General features: G+C 37.4%; 1 pseudogene; it reads left to right on the top strand.

The window, feature by feature from the left end:
* Positions 1–23638, top strand: part of LOC109693399 (serpin B6-like) — a 44014-nt pseudogene extending 20376 nt beyond the window's left edge.
* Positions 23639–24107: the final 469 nt, after the last annotated feature.

Genomic DNA, 24107 nt, shown 5'->3' with positions numbered 1-24107 from the left:
AACGCGGGGCAGTGGCACCTTTCCCAGTGCTTGGAAAGGGGAAAGCCTGTGGCAGAGGCCGCAGCACAGGAGAACTCTGAGCAAACAAAGCCTGTGGGACCAGGTGAGTGCTAGCTCACCCCAGAGATCTGCATAAATAACGCCGCCAGCTACAGGCTGAGAGCAGCAGGCAGGCAAGCCACAGTTGCAGATACCACTCTCAGAACTGCCTCCAGACGCTTTTTTTTTCTTTTTCTCCCTACCTTTCATGAGAGAACAACCGAATTACACCTGCAAGCCGAAAAACTTACTGAAACTGTATTGCATTTGAACTGGGGACACTTGGTGGGGTTTTTTTTTTTTCTTCTGTGTGTGTGTGAGTGTAGTTTTGTTCTACTTTATGCATCCCCTTTGATGAGACAACTACAGAACAACATCTGAGGCACCAACTCCAGGACTGGAGATTGAGACGGCATTCCAAATTATTAAGACTGAAATTGCATTGCATATAAACTTGGAAGTTTTTTGGTTTTTTTTTTTTTTTTAATTTTCTATTTTCCATTTTATTTTAAATCATTTTTATAAATAGATATTACTTTCATATACTTATTTTTTATCTTTTTTTATCTTTGATTTTCAATCCTCTCTCTGTCTCTCTATTGTCTGTTCAGCTTACTGTCGATTAGTACACTAACACTCCCTGTTTATACCTTTGAAACTCTCTTGTCTGATACCTTGTTCTGCTTTCTCCCTCTTGTCTGTATATTTGTTTTCCCCTTTTCTTTAACTTCTTGCTTTCCATCTCAGCTCACTCTTCCATTCTCAATATTACCATTGTTATTATTACAAGCTAGAAAATACTTAATTACACACAGTACAGGGACAGTAACAACACCAAGGACAATGACAGGAAGACAGAAAAAACAAGGAAACCAGTTTCCCCACAGCAAAAAATTAGTACAGGAACCAGAGGGGAATGAAGAGAACAGAAACTCAGAGCCAGACTCCAACAAAATGAAGATAAACTATGCCAAAGGACCCAATGAAGCCTACAAGAATAATTTAAAAGAAGACATACTACAAGTACTCAATGAGAATTTTATAGAGATGATACTGGATAGGGTCAACCAAAATGTACAGGAGACACTCAAGAAATTCCAAGACAATAAAAATAGAGAATTTGAAAAAGCAAAAGAAGAAATAAAGGAAACCATAGAAGCACTGTATAAACACCAAAGTGAAAGAGAGAACACAATGAATAAATGGATAAATGAACTCAGGACAAAAATAGACAACAATAAAGAAGAAAACAGCCAGGATATGGAAAACCTCAGAAAAAAGAACGAAACAGAACTGCAAAACAAAACGGAAGGCCAATCCAGCAGAATAGAACAAACAGAAGACAGAATCTCAGAACTTGAAGATGAAATGGTAATTAAAGGAAAAACTGAAGAACTATTAATTAAACAACTCAAGACCTGTGAAAAGAAAATGCAAGAACTCACTGACTCCATCAAAAGACCAAACTTGAGAATCATGGGCATCGAAGAAGGAGAAGAGGTGCAAGCAAAGGGAATGCGTAATATATTCAACAAAATAATAACGGAAAATTTCCCAAATCTAGAGAAAGATATTCCCATACAAATGCAAGAGGCCTCCAGGACACCAAACAGACCAGATCAAAATAGAACTACTCCACGACATATCATCATTAAAACAACAAGTTCAGAAACTAAGGAAAGAATATTGAAGGCTGCAAGAGAGAAAAAACAAGTAACATACAAAGGTAAACCCATCAAAATCACAGCAGACTTCTCAACAGAAACATTAAAACCAAGAAGAGCGTGGGGTGAGATCTTCTGGGCACTGAATGAAAATAACTTCAACCCCAGGATACTCTACCCAGCAAAGCTATCATTCAAAATAGATGGAGCAATAAAAGTCTTCCATGATAAGCAGAAACTAAAACAATATGTGACCACAAAGCCACCATTACAAAAGATTCTGCAAGGGATCCTGCACACAGAAAGTGACACCCAACTTAACCATGAAAAGGCAGGCAGCACCAAACCACAGGATAAGAAAAAGCAAGACAGAAGAGAGTAACATCAAGTTAGGTACACACAATCAAGCCTTCAAACAACTAAGATAACTAAATGGCAGGAATCACCACATACCTATCAGTACTAACACTTAATGTTAATGGACTTAATTCACCCATCAAAAGACACCGTTTGACAAAATGGATTAAAAAAGAAGATCCAACAATTTGTTGCTTACAGGAGACTCATCTCACTGACAGAAATAAGCATATGCTTAGGATGAAAGGCTGGAAGAAGATTTACCAAGCCAATGGCCCCCGAAAACAAGCAGGAGTAGCAATACTTATCTCTGACAAAGTAGACTTCAAACCTACATTGATCAAACGAGATAAAGAAGGACATTCCATACTAATAAAAGGGGAAATAGACCAAAAGGAAATAATAATCATCAATCTGTACGCACCCAATGTCAACGCACCCAATTTCATCAAACATACCCTGAAAGACCTAAAAGCATATATAAACGCCAACACAGTGGTTGTGGGAGACTTTAACACTCCATTATCATCAATAGATAGGTCATCCAAACAAAAACTCAATAAAGAAATCCAAGACCTAAAATATGCAATAGATCAAGTGGACCTAGTAGATGTCTACAGAACATTTCATCCAACTTCTACACAATATACATTCTTCTCAGCAGCCCATGGAACCTTCTCCAAAATAGATCATATCCTAGGGCACAAAGCAAGCCTCAGCAAATATAAGAAAATAGAAATAATACCATGCATACTATCTGACCACAATGCAGTAAAAGTAGAACTCAACAACAAAAGTAAAGACAAAAAACATGCAAACAGCTGGAAACTAAATAACTCATTACTTAATGAAGAATGGATCATCGATGCAATAAAAGAGGAAATTAAAAAGTTCCTAGAAGTCAATGAAAATGAAAACACAACCTACCGGAACCTATGGGACACAGCTAAGGCAGTCTTGAGAGGAAAGTTTATAGCCATGAGTGCATATATTAAAAAGATTGAAAGATCCCAAATCAATGACCTAATGATACATCTCAAACTCCTAGAAAAACAAGAACAAGCAAATCCCAAAACAAATAGAAGGAGAGAAATAATAAAAATAAGAGCTGAAATCAACGAAATAGAAACCAAAAAAACCATACAAAGAATTAATGAAACAAAAAGTTGGTTCTTTGAAAAAATAAACAAGATCGATAGATCCCTGGCAAACCTGACTAAAATGAGGAGAGAAAAAACCCAAATTAGTAGAATCAGGAATGCAAAAGGGGAGATAACAACAAACACCATGGAAGTCCAGGAAATCATCAGAGACTACTTTGAGAACCTATATTCAAATAAATTTGAAAATCTCAAAGAAATGGACAGATTTCTAGATACATATGATCATCCAAAACTGAACCAAGAGGAAATTAATCACCTGAATAGACCTATAACACAAAATGAAATTGAAGCAGCAATCAAGAGTCTCCCCAAAAAGAAAAGCCCAGGACCTGATGGATTCTCTGCTGAATTCTATCAGACCTTTAAAGAAGAACTGATACCAACCCTCCTTAAACTGTTCCATGAAATAGAAAGGGAAGGAAAACTGCCAAACACATTTTATGAAGCCAGTATTACACTTATCCCCAAACCAGGCAAAGACATCTCCAAAAAGGAGAACTATAGGCCAATCTCCTTAATGAACATTGATGCAAAAATCCTCAACAAAATAATGGCAAGTCGAATTCAGCAACACATCAAAAAGATTATTCACCACGACCAGGTAGGCTTCATCCCAGGGATGCAGGGGTGGTTCAACATACGAAAATCAATAAACGTAATAAGCCACATTAACAGAAGCAAAGACAAAAACCACTTGATCATCTCAATAGATGCAGAAAAAGCCTTTGATAAGATCCAACATCATTTCATGATAAAAGCTCTAAGAAAACTAGGAATAGAAGGAAAGTTCCTCAACATTATAAAAGCTATATATGACAAACCTACAGCCAGCATTATACTTAACGGAGAAAAATTAAAACCATTCCCTCTAAAATCAGGAACCAGACAAGGATGCCCACTATCTCCACTCCTATTCAACATAGTACTGGAATTCCTAGCCAGAGCAATTAGGCAAGAAGAAGGAATAAAAGGAATACAAATAGGTAAAGAAACTGTCAAAATATCCCTATTTGCAGATGACATGATCCTATACCTTAAAGACCCAAAAAACTCTACTCAGAAGCTTCTAGACATCATCAATAGCTATAGCAAAGTAGCAGGATATAAAATCAACATAGAAAAATCATTAGCATTTCTATACATTAACAATGAGCAAACGGAAAAAGAATGTATGAAAACAATTCCATTTACAATAGCCTCAAAAAAAATCAAATACCTAGGTGTAAACCTAACAAAAGATGTGAAAGACCTCTACAAGGAAAACTATACACTTCTGAAGAAAGAGATTGAGGAAGACTATAGAAAGTGGAGAGATCTCCCATGCTCATGGATTGGTAGAATCAACATAGTAAAAATGTCGATACTCCCCAAAGTAATCTATATGTTTAATGCAATTCCCATCAAAATTCCAATGACATTCATTAAAGAGATTGAAAAATCTACTGTTAAATTTATATGGAAACACAAGAGGCCACGAATAGCCAAGGCAATACTCAGTCAAAAGAACAATGCAGGAGGTATCACAATACCAGACTTCAAACTATATTACAAAGCAATAACAATAAAAACAGCATGGTACTGGCACAAAAACAGACATGAAGACCAGTGGAACAGAATAGAGGATCCAGATATGAAGCCACACAACTATGAGCAACTTATCTTTGACAAAGGAGCTAAAAATATACGATGGAGAAATAGCAGCCTCTTCAACAAAAACTGCTGGGAAAACTGGTTAGCAGTCTGCAAAAAACTGAAACTAGATCCATGTATATCACCCTATACCAAGATTAACTCAACATGGATCAAGGATCTTAATATCAGACCCCAAACTCTTAAGTTGATACAAGAAAGAGTAGGAAATACTCTGGAGTTAGTAGGTATAGGTAAGAACTTTCTCAATGAAACCCCAGCAGCACAGCAACTAAAAGATAGCATAGATAAATGGGACCTCATAAAACTAAAAAGCTTCTGTTCATCAAAAGAAATGGTCTCTAAACTGAAGAGAACACCCACAGAGTGGGAGAAAATATTTGCCAATTATACATCAGACAAAGGACTGATATATAGGGAACTTAAAAAACTAAATTCTCCCAAAACTAATGAACCAATAAAGAAATGGGCATGTGAACTAAACAGAACTTTCTCAAAAGAAGAAATTCAAATGGCCAGAAAACACATGAAAAAATGCTCACCATCTCTAGCAATAAAGGAAATGCAAATTAAAACCACACTAAGATTCCACCTCACCCCTGTTAGAATAGCCATCATCAGCAACACCACCAACAACAGGTGTTGGCGAGGATGCGGGGAAAAAGGAACCCTCTTACACTGTTGGTGGGAATGTAGACTAGTACAACCACTCTGGAAAAAAATCTGGAGGCTACTTAAAAAGCTGGACATCGATCTACCATTTGATCCAGCAATACCACTCTTGGGGATATACCCAAAAGACTGTTACTCCAGAGGCACCTGCACATCCATGTTTATTGTGGCACTATTCACAATAGCCAAGTTATGGAAACAGCCAAGATGCCACAGCACTGACGAATGGATTAAGAAAATGTGGTATCTATACACAATGGAATTTTATGCAGCCATGAAGAAGAACGAAATGTTATCATTCGCTGGTAAATGGATGGAATTGGAGAGCATCATTCTGAGTGAGGTTAGCCTGGCTCAAAAGACAAAAATCGTATGTTCTCCCTCATATGTGGACATTAGATCAAGGGCAAACACAACAAGGGGATTGGACTATGAGCACATGATAAAAGCGAGAGCACACAAGGGAGGGGTGAGGATAGGTAAGACACCTAAAAAATTAGCTAGCATTTGTTGCCCTTAATGCAGAGAAACTAAAGCAGATACCTTAAAGCAACTGAGGCCAATAGGAAAAGGGGACCAGGAACTAGAGAAAAGGTTAGATCAAAAAGAATTAACCTAGAAGGTAACACCCACGCACAGGAAATCAATGTGAGTCAATGCCCTGTATAGCTATCCTTATCTCAACCAGCAAAACCCCTTGTTCCTTCCTATTATTGCTTATACTCTCTCTACAACAAAATTAGAGATAAGGGCAAAATAGTTTCTGCTGGGTATTGAGGGGGGGAGCGGGAGGGGGTGGAGTGGGTGGTAAGGGAGGGGGTGGGGGCAGGGGGGAGAAATAAACCAAGCCTTGTATGCACATATGAATAATAAAAGAAAAATGAAAAAAAAAAAAAAAAGAAATTGTCTTTTAAGTAGTCTGATGTAAAAGAAATATTCACCAACATTCTTGTGTTTCCCTTTTTCGGAGGTGAAACCAAATACGGTCATCAGCTTCCAAATGCAAACACCACCTTGAAAATGGTAATGAGTGTGCAAAGTTTACATTCAATCATGTGAAATGGCTGAGTAGCTCTTTAGAAAAGAACTATTAGAAATTTGTTTTTATTGCTGTTTTCTTAACATGTTTAATGTCAAGCCCATTCTCATTCTTATGGTTACATCCAGTGTGATGGTATTCATAATGTTGAGCAGGTATTTAGAAAATTCACTTCTTCTGGGCTCAATGTAGCCAAATCAGGGTCAATGTCCTGCTTTACAAATTAGTAAGTTTTCCTCCCTCAGCTTGCTTCTTGCTAAAGAAAATAATGGCAGTACCCTTTTGTGTCAGCACCATTTCTATTGCTGTGATAATTTCCTATTATAAATAACTTAAAAGGAAGAACAATTTATTTTGGCTTGTGACATCAGAAGATTCAGTTCATGGTCACTTCTTCCTAAACTTTGGGTCTGGGGCAAGGTGGAACATCATGGTAGAGAGTATATAGGTAGACCAATCTGCCCACCTTATGGCAAAGGGACAGAGGGAAAATGAGGGGCAGGGAAGAGGGGAGAAACAGAAGGAGACACCAGGGGCAAAATTCAGTTCACAAAGTCATGCCCAAAGGATTCTTCAAATAGGTCCTAAATCCTAAATTTCCACACCTTCAAATATTGCCCTAAAACTATGTATCTACTAATGGATTAATCCATAGATGAAGTCAGAGTTCTCATAACCCAATCAATTCTCAAAAGTCTTTAGTGTATGGCCTTTGGAGGACATTAAAACCCAAACCATACATTATTTATAACGGTTATTGTAGGATTAAAAAAGATGACATATACAACATATTCATTCCAAAGCACAGATTTTCCTGTGACTATTTTTAGTGGCTTCTTCCCAAAGGCGTTGCATCATGGCTTTGTGCTCTAAAGCAGTCATGTGACACAGAACTCCAGTGACTCTATGAATCTTCTGGGAATATTACTACGCTTAGGTTCTTATTTAGTTGGCATGTGATGGTGCGGGAGATTGCATGCGTAACGACCTAACAGGTGATGCAGAAGCATGGCCCATGGACCATAGTCTGACTAACAAGGTTGTAGAAATCAGTGAAGACTTTTAGAAGGTCAGTGATTGACTTTTTCAGAAAGCCAAGCCCTATGGCTAAAGGAATTAAGTAGAAAAGGGAGAATGGAACTGAATCAGAATGGAGGATGCTCTGGCCTTACAACAACTCATAACAAAAACACTGGTAAAGGAGACAGAGAAAGGGCCAGACTGGGGAGAATTTGGAAGTTAAACAAACATAGAAAGGTGATGGATCCATTAGTAGTGAGTCCAGATGAAAGCAAAATCCCACCTTGACATGCTTCCAGTAATATAGAACCCCATACTTGAAGAGGACCACCATCCTGTCACAAATGCAGTCCAAGCACGACCTCACTTATATGTTTATGCCTCAGAAAATACTCTTTTCCTAACTTTTTGGAATTTAGGAATAAAGGCAAAGAAATGTAAAATCATCACTTACTTCAAGCTGTATTATGCTTTCTTCCAGATATGTGCTCTTCAATAAGGTTGCCACTAATCACCACTGACTGTATGCATTCAAATTCAGTAAAATGTTAATCTTCAGCTCATTTCTTGTTTTACCCACAATTCTAGCCCTCAGTGTCCATATTTGGTTAGTGGCTACTCTAATAGTACAGCACAGATGAATAGCACTAACATCAGAGAAGAAAAATGAATTGGACAACACTAGTCCAGACATTAAAATGTCCAACTTTCTTTTCTAGGAGGAAAAAAGATCTCTCTTATGAGAAACTCATAGAATTGAGAAGGCTAGAGAATATGTAGAAAAGAGAAGTAGAAGTTTCCCTTTTAGATTTAAACAGGAGGAAAATTACAACATAGAAGATGTCCTTCGAGATTGGAACATGGTTGATGTCTTTGAACAAGCCAGGGCTGACTTCTCTGGAATGTGCTTAAGAAATAGCTGTGTTTATCCATGGTCATACACAAGGCCTTTGTGGAGGTGACTGAGGAAGGTACAGGAGCAGCAGCAGCCACATTTGCCCATGCCAGGACTCTCTGTGCACGCATTCCAGTCACTCCCAAGTTCTGTACTGACCATCCCTTCCTTTTCTTTATCCAGCACAGCAAAGCCAGTGGTATTGACTCTGTGGCTGAGACTGCACTCCTTAAGAAAATAGTCATATACCTTGGATATAACCCTTCTCCTTTCTTTTACTGACTTGCTTTTCCTCTGACACCTTAAAATGTGCCTGCACCCTAAATTGAACATATCCTTGTAGTGGTAGGAAATTAGATATTAGGGTCTCATTTTGAAATTCCATACTTGTGTGTGTGTTTGCATGTAAATGTTTTCTAGAGTCTGAATTTATCATTTTCCTTGGGTCTTGTGGTCATTTTGGCTGTGGTGGCACTGCCACTTAGCAAACTCTTTGTGATTCTTGGTATTGTTCTCACAACCATGACTTCCACAAATATGCATTTAAACTCAGAGCTCTTTTGTTTCTTCACTTTGTCAGGTGCCACTCCATGTTCTGTGTTTCATTCCTTCCCTGAGGCACAGTAAGTCAGTGTGTGTGGAGGGTACTTATGGGAAGGGGAAGGGGAATGGAGCAGATGACGATGAGGGAATACGGTTGATGTGCATCATATACATATATGAAATAGAATGACAAATCCTCATCAAGTGCTATAAATGGGGCAGGGAAGGGTTTAGGGGGACGGTGGGGTCAGTCTAACCAATATACAATGTAAGCCTACTCAAAATTGTCACAAAGAATCCCCCCTTTACAATGAACATATCCTAATTTAAAAAAGAAGAAAACAACAACAAAAAAGTGTGGATCACAGACAAGCTACATCATTTACCAGAGAGCTTGTTAGAAATATTGAATATCAGCACTGGAATCTGCATTTTAACAAGTGTGGACAATTTCTATGCAAAGTTTGATAAGTTCCACTCTCATTGTAGCATTATTTGTAATGAGGCAAGTTTGGAAATCACTCATTTTAATTATCTATTAGTGGTATACATAGTTACCCTCATACCTCAAAAAAATAGGCCATGAAAAAAGAATAAGGAAGATGTCTACGTCTGAAGTTAGAATAAGTTACAAAACCTGTGTTAAAGAAAAAGAAAAGTTGAAAATGATAAACACGTGTTCTTAGATTTAAAAAAAATGTAGGGAAATTGGATATATCTAATGTTACTTCATTTGGGAAAAAAAGACTAGAAAGATAAATCTGAAACTAGTAAACCTGGGATGAAAAGGATTGGAGAGGATAGGAAGTGAGGTATCTCTGAGCATTCCTCCATGTTTGACTGCTGCCAAATAAAATTAATGAAGAAAATCCCCTTTGGCTTCCAGTGAGTAGAGGCCAGTGATGTTGCTACATGTTCAGAAAAGTCTGGGAAACTCCATTATCATGGAGTTATCTGCTTAAAACACTGATGCTGAGAAAGGTGGGCACAAGCTAGGGATTTAAGTTTCCTAAGAGGAACTTCCCAGTTTTAAAAGTTTGTCTAGGATTCTCCCCACTTCCATAGTGACTGCTCAAAGTGGTAGACAGGGATTTCACAATGGATGGTGAGTTTGTCAGCACCATACTACAAAGTGAGTAGTATTGCTCCTTTTATGTTTCACTTCTGCAATGTGCAGCTTCTGTGGGTGTACTAGGAGCTGGCAATGTTTTGATTACTGAAGCTCCAATTCAGTTCTCTGCAAAGACAAAGGAAGCTAGGTTAGAGAGAGGAGTTTAACTGCTTGCAGAGAGAAAACTCCCCTAAATTGGGGTCTGTTTCCTCTTGCCCAAGAATCTGCAATCCTCTGCAAATCAAGAAAACTCTGTGTATCTGGAAACCCAGCCTCCTTTAGAGCTCTCCAACTTTCAGGACTCCACTCTCCCCAACCAGGTAATATTAGAGAGCAGCACTGCTTTGTGGTTTACATACTACTCCCCTGACACATAACTCGAGGTTAATACCTGGCTTTGGGACCTGCTCCAGCAGCAGGCATCCAGTTACGTGCTCCAGCATCTTTGGAAAGTGTAAGAGTCTGAGAAATCCTTTCCCCAAGCTCTTCAATTTCTGTGGGTCCCCCACCAGTCTTTAATGGGCAGGTGCTCTCTAGGGAAAGAGCATGGCCTCACTTGAGGCAACAGTTGCAGGAAGGTCTGGCAGGGAAAGTGGATGAAAAGCTGGGATTGTTGTGTGAAGGGAGGAATGTCCTCAGGAGCTCCAGCCAGGAAACCTATGTGGAAGGCGATGCCTTCTCTCAGGTACGCCTAACAGAGTGACTGTGATGCTGGGGACCACCAGAACTGGGAGTGCTCACCTGGAACCCTAGAAAGAGGGCCGGAATAATAGTAGGATGGGGGATCCACCCAGGTATCCAATGCTGAGTATCTGGGCTGCATAGTAACAAGTGACACTGCAGGGAGCCTGGCATTGGAAATCCTCAAGGCAGTGGGACACCCAGAGAGAGGTGTGGGTCTCACAGAAAGCTGACCTAGGATCTCTCTGTGCTTTTTTGAAGAACAGTGCATGGGATTCAACATCCTGCCCTGATCTCCTGATTTTGGCCATTTCTCAACACTGTCAATCTATTCAGGCATGCACAGAAAGTCATAAGATCTCATGATTATCTTGTTTTAGTAAAAATCCGTGTAGGTAAATACTTTATGATCTCTTATCTTGAGGCTAAGAGGAGATGAGGAACATTAAATCATGTTTGAATTTCGGTGTGCTAGATGAATTCAGCACAGAAGTTACTTTCTTATCTCTAATCCTGTAAAACTCAGCTTTTGGGAAAAAAACTTGCAGGAAATTAATATTTTGATGTCTGGGAAGACTGTCCGAGACTTTTGCTTCTAGGCTGATTGTGTCTGATAACAAAAGTGTGACTCAAAACTATCTTCCCCGTGTGGTTGAAGGACTGAGATGATGTGATCTGAAAATGACACCAATATTAAACAATGTGTCTGTTTTCCTTTGGGCTCAGTAACGTGCACTGTGATTTACAATAAACTAAGGGAGGAGTCAAAGATTCCACAGATTTCAGCAGAATTCTGGGAAATCAGGTGGAGGAGTGCCTACAGGAAGATTATCCCTGTGTCTGTGGAGGGGAAACACCTCACGAGGAGCAATAGGCTCAATATTGGAGTGAGAAGTTCCCTCTACCACTAGGAATGAAAAGGCAGGAAGGAAATAGGCGCATTGGTCTAAAGTCCCATCACAGAATGAGTGGATTGTTACCCAGTCCTGGCCATCAAATGACCCTCCATTAGCTATCCTTCCACCCTTGGCTTCTGTGCCTCACGGCTACAGGATCTGGTGCTGGAATTCCATCTTGAACTGGGATTCCATAGGGACCATTAGGGGCCACAGTGGGCTGGAAATAGGAGCTAAAGATTAAATGAAGCCCCATTTCCCCTATCTCCAGAAAGCCCAATAGTCCCACCAGAAGATTCATCTCTGGAAAACCCTTTGTGCCATGTTTCTTCATCAAATCCACATTCCTGTGACTCATTCTTCCCATCAAAACAAGGCAATAAGTCATAAGGCAGAAAACGATTGGGATTCAAAGCAAAGAACATCCTCACAGGGTTATCTCAGATGAGACAGATATGCAGCACCCTAAAGAGCAACAGGTACAGAAATGCATAGTGTCAATAATGAGAGCAATCAACAGGACTTGAGGCAATGCATGAAAACTGGGAAAGAGAAGGGTAATGCAGTTGGATTCCAAGTGAAAACCTGTAAATGCTCTATGTCTTAGAAACAGAAGGTGAGTGCAATCTAAATGACAATCACCTATGCAACATGTTTTGTTTAGCTTTGTCACTAGTATCATGCACAAATAGCAGCTACATTTTTCATCATTACCAACATTCATATACTTTCTGAATATTCTGATTTTTTATTTTATGACTCTTTCCACTTAGAAGATACCAGGACAGGAGCTGGTATCATTTTTGAGCTAGAAAAAAATCAAATAGGTAAAACCTCCTTCCTGATCAAGGATGGATGTGATAAGGCAAACAGATATGGTAGCCAACTTAAAGAGATTCCCAGTATTCACAATGCGAAAAATACAACATCAAGAAGAAAACAAACATTTCTTAACCAAAATATAATGCAGAAAACCAAGTGTATTATGTGTAATTTTATTACTAATTTATTCTTAATATTATATTTTCCTATGGAATTTTGGAATTCAAAACTTTCATTAGTATTCAATCATGAATGTGACAGATATGTAAGATTATTACTGTGAATTTCAGATTTGTCTTGTATTCATCTTCATGCATTGTATTTGTCTCCGTACTTTTGAGATTTGGCTTTAGGGAAATATTTTGAAATAGAGCTTTTGATTCAAAATAACTATATATTCTCATTGCTCTCTTTCAGCTCTCCCCAGTTTCTTCCCTTTTTCTAAGAGTCTTGTTTCCTTCTGAAAACATAACTGTGGATTAAACTCTGGAAATATTGGCATCCCAACTCATACTTGTAGAGTGCAGGGAAGAATGCCTACTTTACCAGGATTACAAATGAATACCTTTTATACTTAGGATTTCATTTATAAATGAATATGTTCCACTTGGTCTTTGCCAAGGGAAGGAAGCCTTAGTGCACCATTTAAAACATTCTATTCCAAAAATAGTATTTATTCATTTTCTTTGATATTAAAAGTTTTCCAAATAACGTTTATTGATGTTTTTCTTGTAAAGTTGCAAATGTCTCTCTAATAGAGCTATTGGAGTCTGCGTTTCAAGCATATGCATTTTGAGCTCTTGAATTGGCATTTGAAGTTGTTTTTGTAAATGTTTTCTTATTTTGTTATTCATCTGTTATTGTTTACAGAATTTTAATATATGTGGAAATCAAATATTTTTACTCAAGTGTGTTCAATTTCTGTCATTTTTAGATGAGTCACTGGGAATGTATTACAGTGCTCAGTGCCTTGTTAAAATGTTGATGTGGTAAGTGTTTATGAAAGATGCCAGAGCCAACAGCGCTGCTCCCAGAACTCCCTGCCTGGGTCCTGGGCCTGCTCTGTTGTGCTTGCTGACTTTCTCTTTGTTCATCACTTGTTCTCTCATTTAGGTTCTACCCTACCTGTCCAGCCCTTCCTCCGGTCAAGACAACTTGAGCAGCCATGGAAAGACAGGGCATTGGTGAGAGTGCCCCTTCTGCTTTAAGTTCAACAAGTAGAGTAAGAAATTTGTGACCTTATCTCTAAACACCTGTTCTGCCCTTCCATCTTATGATTCTGCTGTTGCTAATGGTCTTAATGACTCTCTTGCTCCATTCCATCCCTGACTGCTCAATTTTACCAGACAGAGACCCTGCTTGGCAGCCATGTGCAAAAACCAATGGCTAGCATGGCAAGGGCTACACGGACTTGTGGATCTCTGACTTTTCGAGGCTGATAAGGTAGAGATGGAGAAGGTCATGCATTCTACAGACCAGTTCCAGTGGATTGAATACTGCTCCCTAGAACTCATATCCATGTGGAACCTCATAATGAGACTTTATTTTGATGTAGGGTCAAGATGAAATCATACTTGATTTAGTGTCAGCCATTAATCCAGTAACAAAAACCCTTTTAAGAAGTGGAAAAATATAGAGAAGAAGATGATGTGAAGATGGGTAAAATTTGGAGGAAGCCAGTGTCACTCCATTTCTACAAGGCAAGAAATGCCATGTATTGCTGGCGCAATGTCCAGAAGCTGGGACAAGACAGGGATGTCCTTTCTCTCAGCACCTCCACCAGGTGTCCATCCTGCTCACACACTGATTTCAGATTTCTATAATGCGAAAAAGAAACCTCCTGCCTTAAAGAATTCATTTTGTGATAAGTTATTGTTAAAGTCCTAGAAAATGAATACAGCATGTTGAAAAATGGGTCTTCGTTGAACATTATAAAATATTCAATCACTTAGATTTTGTTAGCGGAATTTATCATATTGAACTATTTTCAAATTATAACTTCATACAATTCCATACAATAAATCAAATAATACTAAGATGTAAGTAACAACTCTAACGTAATTTCAGATTTCACCTAAAGAAACAAACTGTCGTATTGTATTCCTCCATACATTCCCTATGCTTGCAAATATGTATTAATTATGTGACCCTGTTTTATAGCTTTATGAAAAAATGTGATTATATTATAAATATTATTTGTCAGTTTTTAATTTTAACATTAAAAACATACATTATAGACCTAGGTCTACACACACACACAAATTTAGTTTTTCCTATGTACCCATTTACTCATTGAATGAAATTATCAACTATAGCTATTAATAAGTAGAGTGAATATTCAAGACATGGAAACTTGTATTTGTGAAATTCAGTCTTCAAGTTCAGTGTTTTACATTTGACACCATGGATGATCTGTCAGAAGGAAATGGCAAGTTTGCCATGAACCTTTTGAAAAAGCTGTGTGCAAACAACTCAGAAAATGTATTTTTTCACCCTTGAGCATCTTCTCAACCTTGGCAAACATGAGGGCGAAGGGAACCACAGCTGCCCAAATGACACAGGTACCTCAAACCATTTCCAGAAACAATAAATACTACAATGAACTTGTCAATTTACATAACCTTCTACATTTCAAATCCCAAAGAAATGGTTATGCATGCACAACTCTGCTACAGGCACAGGGATGAGGATGGGCACTTGCTGGACACAGACACTGGCCAGCCATTCTTCGTGGCCTGTGCTCCCTCATGTGGGTGCTGCAGTAGGCAGCTGGATGAAAGTTGCTTAAGTCTGTGGCCTTTGTGTTGGCTGACAGCTGATGCTTCTGTCCTCCTGCATGAAATAAGGAAGTCTTTCCATTCTTCTATAACCCTTCTGTGTGGCCTTTCCTAGGTCAGCCTGGAATTCCTTATGCCAGGGTAGTTGAATTACAACTGAGTGAAAGTAGAAGGCTGACTGACTTTTTTAAACATTCAGCTTAGACAAGTGTCACTTCTACTTTCTACTTCTCAGAGCAAGTATTAAGTCTTAAGTCAGGTCCAAGGAAACTGTGGAGATTCCATTATTTACTTGTCTTTTGATTTTTTTTTTTTTTTGAGAAAGTGTCTTGGTGTACAATCCAGGCTGACCTCCTCCTTACTGTCCTCCTGCATCAGCTTCCTAAGTAGTGGAATTATAGGCATGTGCCATATGCCCTTCTAGACCCCATCTTTTGGTATTAGAAGCAACACATGTATATCATACTGTATGACAAAGGGCATCTTCAGATCCAACTATAGCACTTGCTCCCTTTCTCTTTCTCACCTTGTGTTCAATCACCCTATTCAAGTGAATTGGATGCAAGTTTAGACTTATGGTTGGCACCCTTGCTTGCTGGCGAACTACCACAGTTAGCAAGCATTTCAAACCTGAAATGGTAATTATGGATAATTGCATTTCCACTTATGCTGATACTTTGGTAATTATGGATAATTGCATTTCCACTTATGCTGATACTTAGTAATTTCTGATTAATTTAAGAATTCAATAAAGGGATTTATTAGAGGAGGTTTATGTAGGGAGACTGAACTGTTAAGGTTTGAATGTATCCCCATGAAAGTGTCGGCTGTACTTTAAGAACGTAGGTGGTACCAATGTGACAGTGTGAAGATGCAGAGTCCTTAAGAGGTGACAGTCTATGAAGGCTTCTCCTTCGTGCATGGGTAAACAGGCTTCCTGCAGTGTTTGGTTAGCTACCCTTCTGCAATTCACCAGGTGAGGACAGTGTTCCTCCCTTTGGGACGACACAGCTCAATCCAGGCAATTGAACCTGATGCATCTTGATCTTGGGCTTTCAGTAGCCTGAACTATGACAAATATATTCCTGTTCTTTATAAACTACCCAGTTTTAGGCATCTTGGTATAGCATTAAAATTCATATTTTGACAGTGGATTTCAAGACACTTCACATCTTTAATCAGTCATCTTTTAAGCACTAGTATGGATCTACAAAGCTCTAAGTGCTCACGTTGCTGTTGTAGTCATTTCTTTAAGAAGACAAGGAATCCTGAAAATATGTATTGTTATTCCTTCTTTCTTTCTTTCTTTTTTATTTCAAGCACTTAATTTTTATCAAGTCAGAGGTGAATGTGGGGATATTGGCCAAAGTTTCCAGTTGCTTCTTACTGAAATTAACAAAACTGACACTCAGTACTTGCTTAGGATTGCCAACAGGCTCTTTGGAGAAAATCTTATGACTTCCTCTCGATGAGTCACTCTTGCTTTTCACTAAGGAAATAAACATAGCCATGTGGTGGGAGTGGTATTAAGACTGTGCGCTATGAACTCACACAGGTGGTCCTGCACTCAGGTCTCCATTCCCTAACCTAGCATAGCTCCTCTGTGTCAGTGCTCTTGTCTGTCAAGTGGAGTTGCAGCAAATCGTGTTCAGAGCCTTCTGAACCTTCCGAAAGATGCTATTTCTAAAAGGACTAATGCAGAGGTAGTGCAATTGGATGTGAATCAGTCAAAACAAAGCGTTGGTCAGGATGAAGATTTTGAGTCATTACTTTGCAGCTATTGTTGATTATTTTGTATGTTCTCAAATTTATTTAAACTCTTTACACACTTAAATGAATGTTTTTTCAGACAATGAAAATCTTTTGAAGTTTATTTTTGGATGGTTAAACTGCATCTATTTGCTTGCTGTGCTTTCGGCCTTCGTCAATTAAAAAATATCTACTCAAGTAGTTTCTTTTCTCCTGGAGATATTGGGGTTTGAACTCTAAGCTTTGGTCAAGTAATTTCTTATTATAAGAAGATGCAAATAAAGGAGATTTAACAGGTGTCTCATCAACCTATTACAATCCCATGACTATAGATACCCACGTAAGAGCCTTGAAAAAGGTGATGTTTCCTCCTTCATGAATAGAAATTTTGGTGTCTGTATTTTCCAGTGTATTAGTATTATATCATATAGATTATTATGCAATTTGTTTCCTTTCACTTCATAATGCAAATTGAATCCTATCCATCATATATAGTGGATAAACATCACTCTTTTTTAAACCAATGTCTGACATTTCTAAATATGAATGCACCATAATGCAGCAAAGCCTTCAACTGATAAGCTTTTAGGATTGTATCTAATGTGGACCATTACAAACAATAATGTTCTTGTATAGGATTTTGCACCTATGTGCATATGTTACTCCTTGAGATGGATTTCTAGAGGGAGGAAGGGAATGAACTTTCACTTTCAATCACCAAGGTCAAATTACGTTGAGCAATGCAGTAGTCATTTGTGTTCCTGCCAGAGCATTCATAAATTTCTTAGTTCTTCCACTACCATCAACAATGCCTGTCGTTATCTTTTTAAATTTCAATTATTAATGGAAATGAGGAGCTTTTCTCATATTTATCTAGCATTTATATCTTCTCTGTGAATTTCCTGTAGCTATACTCTTTGTATATTTTTCTAAGGGTCTCTATGCTTTTTTCTTACTCATTTGTAAGAATTATTTACATGTTTAGAATATCAAAACATTACCATTTGATATTTCACTGGTTTTCAAACTAATCATTTCATAACAAATGGCATAAAGTGAAGGTCATCAGGCAAGGTCAATTATGGGTAAGGCTTATACATGTGAGTGTGATTGGATAATTCCTTTTACATATTTTTATCAGTCTTGTTTAGTTCCCTAAACATCTAGCAAACATCAAGAATTGATCAATTTTCTTTTCTTATGTATCTCTTTGGATGGTAATTTAAGAAAAGCATTTATATTTAAATTTTATTTGAATAATGGATTATGTGATCAAGAGGTGATGAATATCTTAATTATATCTCATGAATTTATTCTTCCAAAAATCCTATAGCAATATATAATTAGATGTTCATTTAGTTTAGTTATGGTCATAAAATGGCAACCAAAAATAGCAGAAATTATATTAAGTGTGTTCAAAAATTGAAAAGGCACAGGAGCATTGGGGCAAGTCTTCAATATGTGAGTGGTCTGTATACTTTCTTGTCATTTTATTTAAGTGAGAGTTTTTAGAACATTCACTACCATTATCAAATAAACAGAACCAGCTTAAATGGCAAAGCATGAATAATGAGATGATGTATAAGAATTAATACAGTGTCAAAACATACTGAGAATTCAGTCCTGTTACCTGAAACAGGATTAGTGAAAATTATTCATCAGGTACCCAAAAGGTGTAGCTGTTACTACTTCTTTATTGTACAGTAAACAACACAGAGTTATAAGGAGAAAAAGCAATTTTTTCAAGGTCACACCGTTAACAAATTTCAAAACTTGTGTCATAACTACTTGGTCACAATTTTTTCTCTACTATTATACTGAAACAGAAATATAAAATTCTCTCATATCAAAAAGAATTTGGAAAAAAGGAATTAAAATTTTAGCTATAAGCAATTTGAACGTAATTTTGGAAAACCATAGTGTGCAACCAAAAAGTAACTATTTCAATCTATTCAATTTCCATTTCATTTTTCTTTTATATGGCAAAATATAAGTGTTCATTAATGTCATTATAACTTCATAGCATATATTAAACAAATAAATATCATTTGAACTTTTTGGATGATATTCCAAAACATTCAGAGTGGTAGCCACTGCTATAAGTCTTCGTTAAAATTTTAATGTAATTAATTGAAATTTGATAAGTAAATGTTTAATTTCTCAGTCCCATGAATATATTTCAAGTGCCCAATAGCCATAAGCATCATTTTTGACACTGCAGACTTACAACGTTCTCACAGTCACAGAAATTTCTGGCACAGAGGACTCATCTAGAAGTACACACTTCACTGTATAATATGGAATGACTGACACTGGTCGATCGTCTATGGTTCTAAATCACAGACTCAGCCATAGCACTTATTGTATGAAGGCTCACTCAACAGGCTCAGTTGTTTTCAGGACTGACCTATTGTGCAGTTAGTGCATCTCAAAGCTCTTTTTTTTATTTGACTACTTTTAGGCTCATATAAAAATCAAATTAATGAATAGCCTCTCTCCCATTAATAGCATCCTTCACCAGAACACTATATTATTTTCAACTGAAGAGAATACCTGACACAATATCAGTCAGAGTCCATAGTTCACATCAAAGCTCACTCTTGGTGAATATTCTGTGGTTGTGGGCAAATGTACAGTGACATCTATCAAGCAGTATAGTGGCAGTCAGAGTAAACTAAGAATTCCCTGTGCCCCACCTATTCTGCCCATTCCCAGAACCCAATCACTAATGATTTTTAAATGAGACAGGGTTCCCCTTACAGGGATGAAAGATGTATTTTGGCTAATAGTCACAGAGAGTTTAGAACATGGTGAGTAGACCCCATTGCTAAAGGCCAGTGGTGAGGCAGAGCTCATCCACAGATTAACCCATTGGTGACTCAGCATAGCAATGAAACAGTCACCTCTCGGCAGCGCTCCCAGCTGGGCACAAGCCTTCAGCAAAGCCTTTTGAGAGGACACTTCATGCCAAGCTGAATAACACTCTATGTTTTGGAGTTAACAGTGCTGAATAATACTCCATTTTTTGGATGTACAAGAGTTTATTTACACATTCATTTACTGAAGGGCCTCTTGGATATTTCTAATTTAGGCAATTATGAAGAAAGCTGTTATAAATGTTCAGGTTTTGTTTCATGTCATTTTGTGTAATTATCAAGTAATACAATACTGGATCGTATAGTAGGGGTATTTTTAGTTTTGTAGAAAATGCCAGACTGTCTTCCAAACAAGCTATGCTATTTTACATTTAAAAAAAAGCAATGAATGAAAGTTTCTGAGGCTCCCCATTTTCAATATGGTGTTTCAGAGAGTTTCACTTTCACTAGTTCAAAGTATTTTTAAATGTCTCCTTGGATATCTTCTTTGACTCACTCCTTGTTTAGAAGTATGTTTTTAATGTTAGTATTGGGAAATTTATCAGACTTCTTTCTCTTGTTGATTTGTAGTTTAATTCCACAGTGAACTAAGAACAGACATACATGATTTCTATTATTATAGTTTGTCAATGTGAATTTAATGGCACAAGATGCATTGCCTATGTGCTTGAGAGGAATGCCTAATCTGCTCTCTTTAGATGAATTAGTGGAGAGATGCCAATTATATCCAATTAGTTGAAAGTGTTGTTGAGTCAATTTCATCCTCACTGATTTTCTGCATGCTGAATCTGTCCATTTCTGATACAAGCATGTTGAAATCTATAATTATAATAGTGGATTCGGCTATTTCCTTCAGGGTTCTATCAATTTTTTCTCATGCATTTCATGCTCTGTCATTAGGTGCATATAACACCTAATGTTAACAGTTGCTTTGTCTTTATGCTGAATTCACAGTGCCTAGTGAATTATCTCATTGATGGTTTCCTTGGTCCTCTTTCAACAGATTCTGCAGTTCATGAAAATTGTGAAATATACACATTATAATTTTAATTAGTTGAAAAGCTGAAATAGGTGTATCTGAAAAGAATTAGGACTTCATGTTAACTCCTTATATGTTATTATTTTTTATATATGATATATCATAAAGTTATTGATTTTTTTCTTAGTAAACTATGAAAAAGAAAGCTGTTGTTAATTACTTTTTGTTGTAAGATCAAGTCTCTCCATTTAACCTAACATTTTATAGATTCCTGTTATAAATTTTACCTAGCTAAAATGGAACAGCTCGGCTTTGTTAAGAGGCAGAAACATCCAGAAAACACATAAACACCTGGGTTGCTGATAAGACTACAGGTGAATGTATACTGTTAGAATACTATTTAGTAGATAGTATTCTAAACAGTCAGATTTTCAGTGTTTTCAAAAAGATTGTCTGTTATGAAAAGGAGTTTTTTCTCTATGCAAATTCTAAAATCCATTTTTGAAATAATGGGTACATATAGACTTTTTCCTACGTGCCTCTTTTTCTTTTTTCAGTACTATGGGTGGAGCTCAGGACCTAGTCCAAGTGGGTCAAGCTCTGTACAATGAGCTTTGGCCCCAGGTCTTTCCTTTGAAAGCTTCTCAATATTCAGTGCATCTCTTTAGAAATATCTACACTTCAATTTTTTATTCTTAACATTAGCTAATGTTTCTTTTTACCATAGCTTAAAATATAAAATTAAAGATTTCTAGTTGTCTTTCTGTTATTGTCCACATTACACTGTGTATTTACACAATGTTGCAAGATGCTTCAAAAACCCTTTTTAACCTGAGGCTTTTTGTATAAATTATTCTTTAAACTAAACACAACAATTCACTTTTCTGAGCAACACTTTAATTCCCCTTATCTGAACCATAGGCACTAACCAATCCTTTCCATCTAGTATGTTAACAGTTTATCCTCTACCTATTCATATCTACTGATTGTTTTATGCATTTTATTGTAATTGTGTCCATTGTCCCTATGAGACCGTCACTGTATTTATAATTGCATGGGTGTATGGTTAGTCTATTTTTGGTAGTATTGGGGTTTCAATTCAGGTCTGCTCTTGCTTAGCAGGTGCTCTACCACTTGAGCCATGCCTTTGCCCTGTTGCTTTTAGGTTATTTTACAGACAGAATCTCTTGCTTTTTCCCAGGCTGTCCGTGGAGCTTCTTTATTCTATTTAGGCCTGCTGTGTAGGAGGGGATATAAATGTGAGTCATTGCTTGCCCCCTGCCTTACACCCTATTTTTGTTGTAGTGTTTGTACTGTTGTTGTTAGGAGAAGCATCTCTTCCCATGGTTGTATTTAGAGATATCATGAACTTCCTTCACCTTGCCAACTCACCTAAGGAGAGTAATTAATTTGAAGATCTTCCTGGTAGATGCATTAGCAGACACTCTTAGCTTAATGGCTTTTAAATTTTTTCCTTACAGGTAAAACTGCAAACTTCGTGCCTCCACATCCAATGGATTCACTGACTAAGCTGATTCTGGTGAATTCCGTCTACATCAAAGGGAATTGGGATACTCAGTTTGAGAAAAAGCAGACCAAGGAAATGCCCTTTAAAATCAGCCAGGTATGTATTTTGCACTATCAATAGTGGTTCTTGGTTCCTTTGTTCACATTCCCTTTAAAACATGCAAGATGCATCACTTCAGAAAATTTGATGTTGCATGGTTTTTCCAGTCCAGCAGCTTTACTCCCTGCAAAACCTTGGGTGTACCCCTTGTTGTTTTGCACTTTTTTTTGGGTGGTAATAGAGTTTGAACTCAGGGTATCACACTGTTCCCAGATGCTCTACCCCTTGAGCCATGCCTCCAGCCCTCCTTTTTCACACTTTGTATGTGATCAAAGGTACCTGGGCCTCTTTCCCCAGATCTCCAGATCATCTATACTGTATACTATCTGGATCACAAATTTGACCATGTAGTTCTCAGCTTTTCAAACACTTGTGATGAAGTTCAAATTGCATAGCATGTTGTTTAAGTCTCTTCCTAATTTGCATCATTCCTATTCAGTTCCTTATCTTCATTTCTCATCAGACCTACATGTTCCATTCTTACCTCCAGTGTCCCCTTTGGGAAGCCTTCTTTTTGATTCTTCACTTTCTCTGCACCATTTTGATACTCCTCTTCCAAGTGGTCACCAAGGAGTGCCTGTCTCCTTGGTAGCACTGCTGTTAAAAAATGAAGTGGCTGTTTGCTATTCTGCTCATCTACATTGTAGGGAAGAGAATGCTGTCCTACAAGTTCCTAGGACATCCTTGTGTGCCATAAACGCAGAATCAATGATGGTCAGTCTTCTTTTGATAATAAAGATGGATGAGCACAAATGTTTGTTTAAAACCTAGGTGAGAAAAAGGAGGCCTACACAAGACAGAGAGTTAGCCCCTTACAACTTGCAAAAGGTCTGTCTTTCTCTGAATCTGGTTTATTCTTTATTTTTTTTAACTATAGAGCGTTTTGTAGAAAAGTAAACAGAGTGGATTAATTAAGTTTATTCTTGCTTATTGAGTATTATTTAAATCTTGTATGTTGATTTGAACCTGAAATTTCAGTTTATTAAGAAATCTATTTTATATTTGGATTTGTTCTGAAATAAGCTTTCACATTTTCTCCTGGTGATTTAATGTTAAAATGTTTCCCTTCTAGAATTAGAAAATACCCATGCAAGTGATGTGTCAGAAATCGTCTTTTAAAATGTCCTACTCAAAGGGAATATTCACCAACATTCTTGAGCGTCCATGTGTTAGAGGGGAGCTGAATATAATCATCATGCTTACAGATGAAAACACCAACTTGAAAATGAAGATGCAAAGTTTACATTTAATCATGTTAAATTTTTGAGTATTCCTGTAGAAAAAAATGTTGGCCATTTGCTTTTGTCGATGTTTTCTAACATATTCAGCCACATGCCCTTTCCTATTGCTATAGTTCAATGCAGCATCATGATATTCTGAGAGATCTAGGTGGTATTTATAAGATATGCTTATTCTGGGCTCAGATGTGGCCAAATCAGCATCAATGATTTGCTCTACAATTTAGTAAGATTGTTTCCTTTGTAAATTCTTTCTTTCTAAAGAAAATAATGTTTATATTGAAGGGTATATGTGTTTTCCCTGGCCCA

The sequence above is a fragment of the Castor canadensis genome, chromosome 4 (genome assembly GCF_047511655.1).
Source record: "Castor canadensis chromosome 4, mCasCan1.hap1v2, whole genome shotgun sequence".
Taxonomy (NCBI): domain Eukaryota; kingdom Metazoa; phylum Chordata; class Mammalia; order Rodentia; family Castoridae; genus Castor; species Castor canadensis.
Note: the sequence above shows the minus strand (reverse complement) of the source record. Positions and strands in the feature narration are given on the sequence as shown.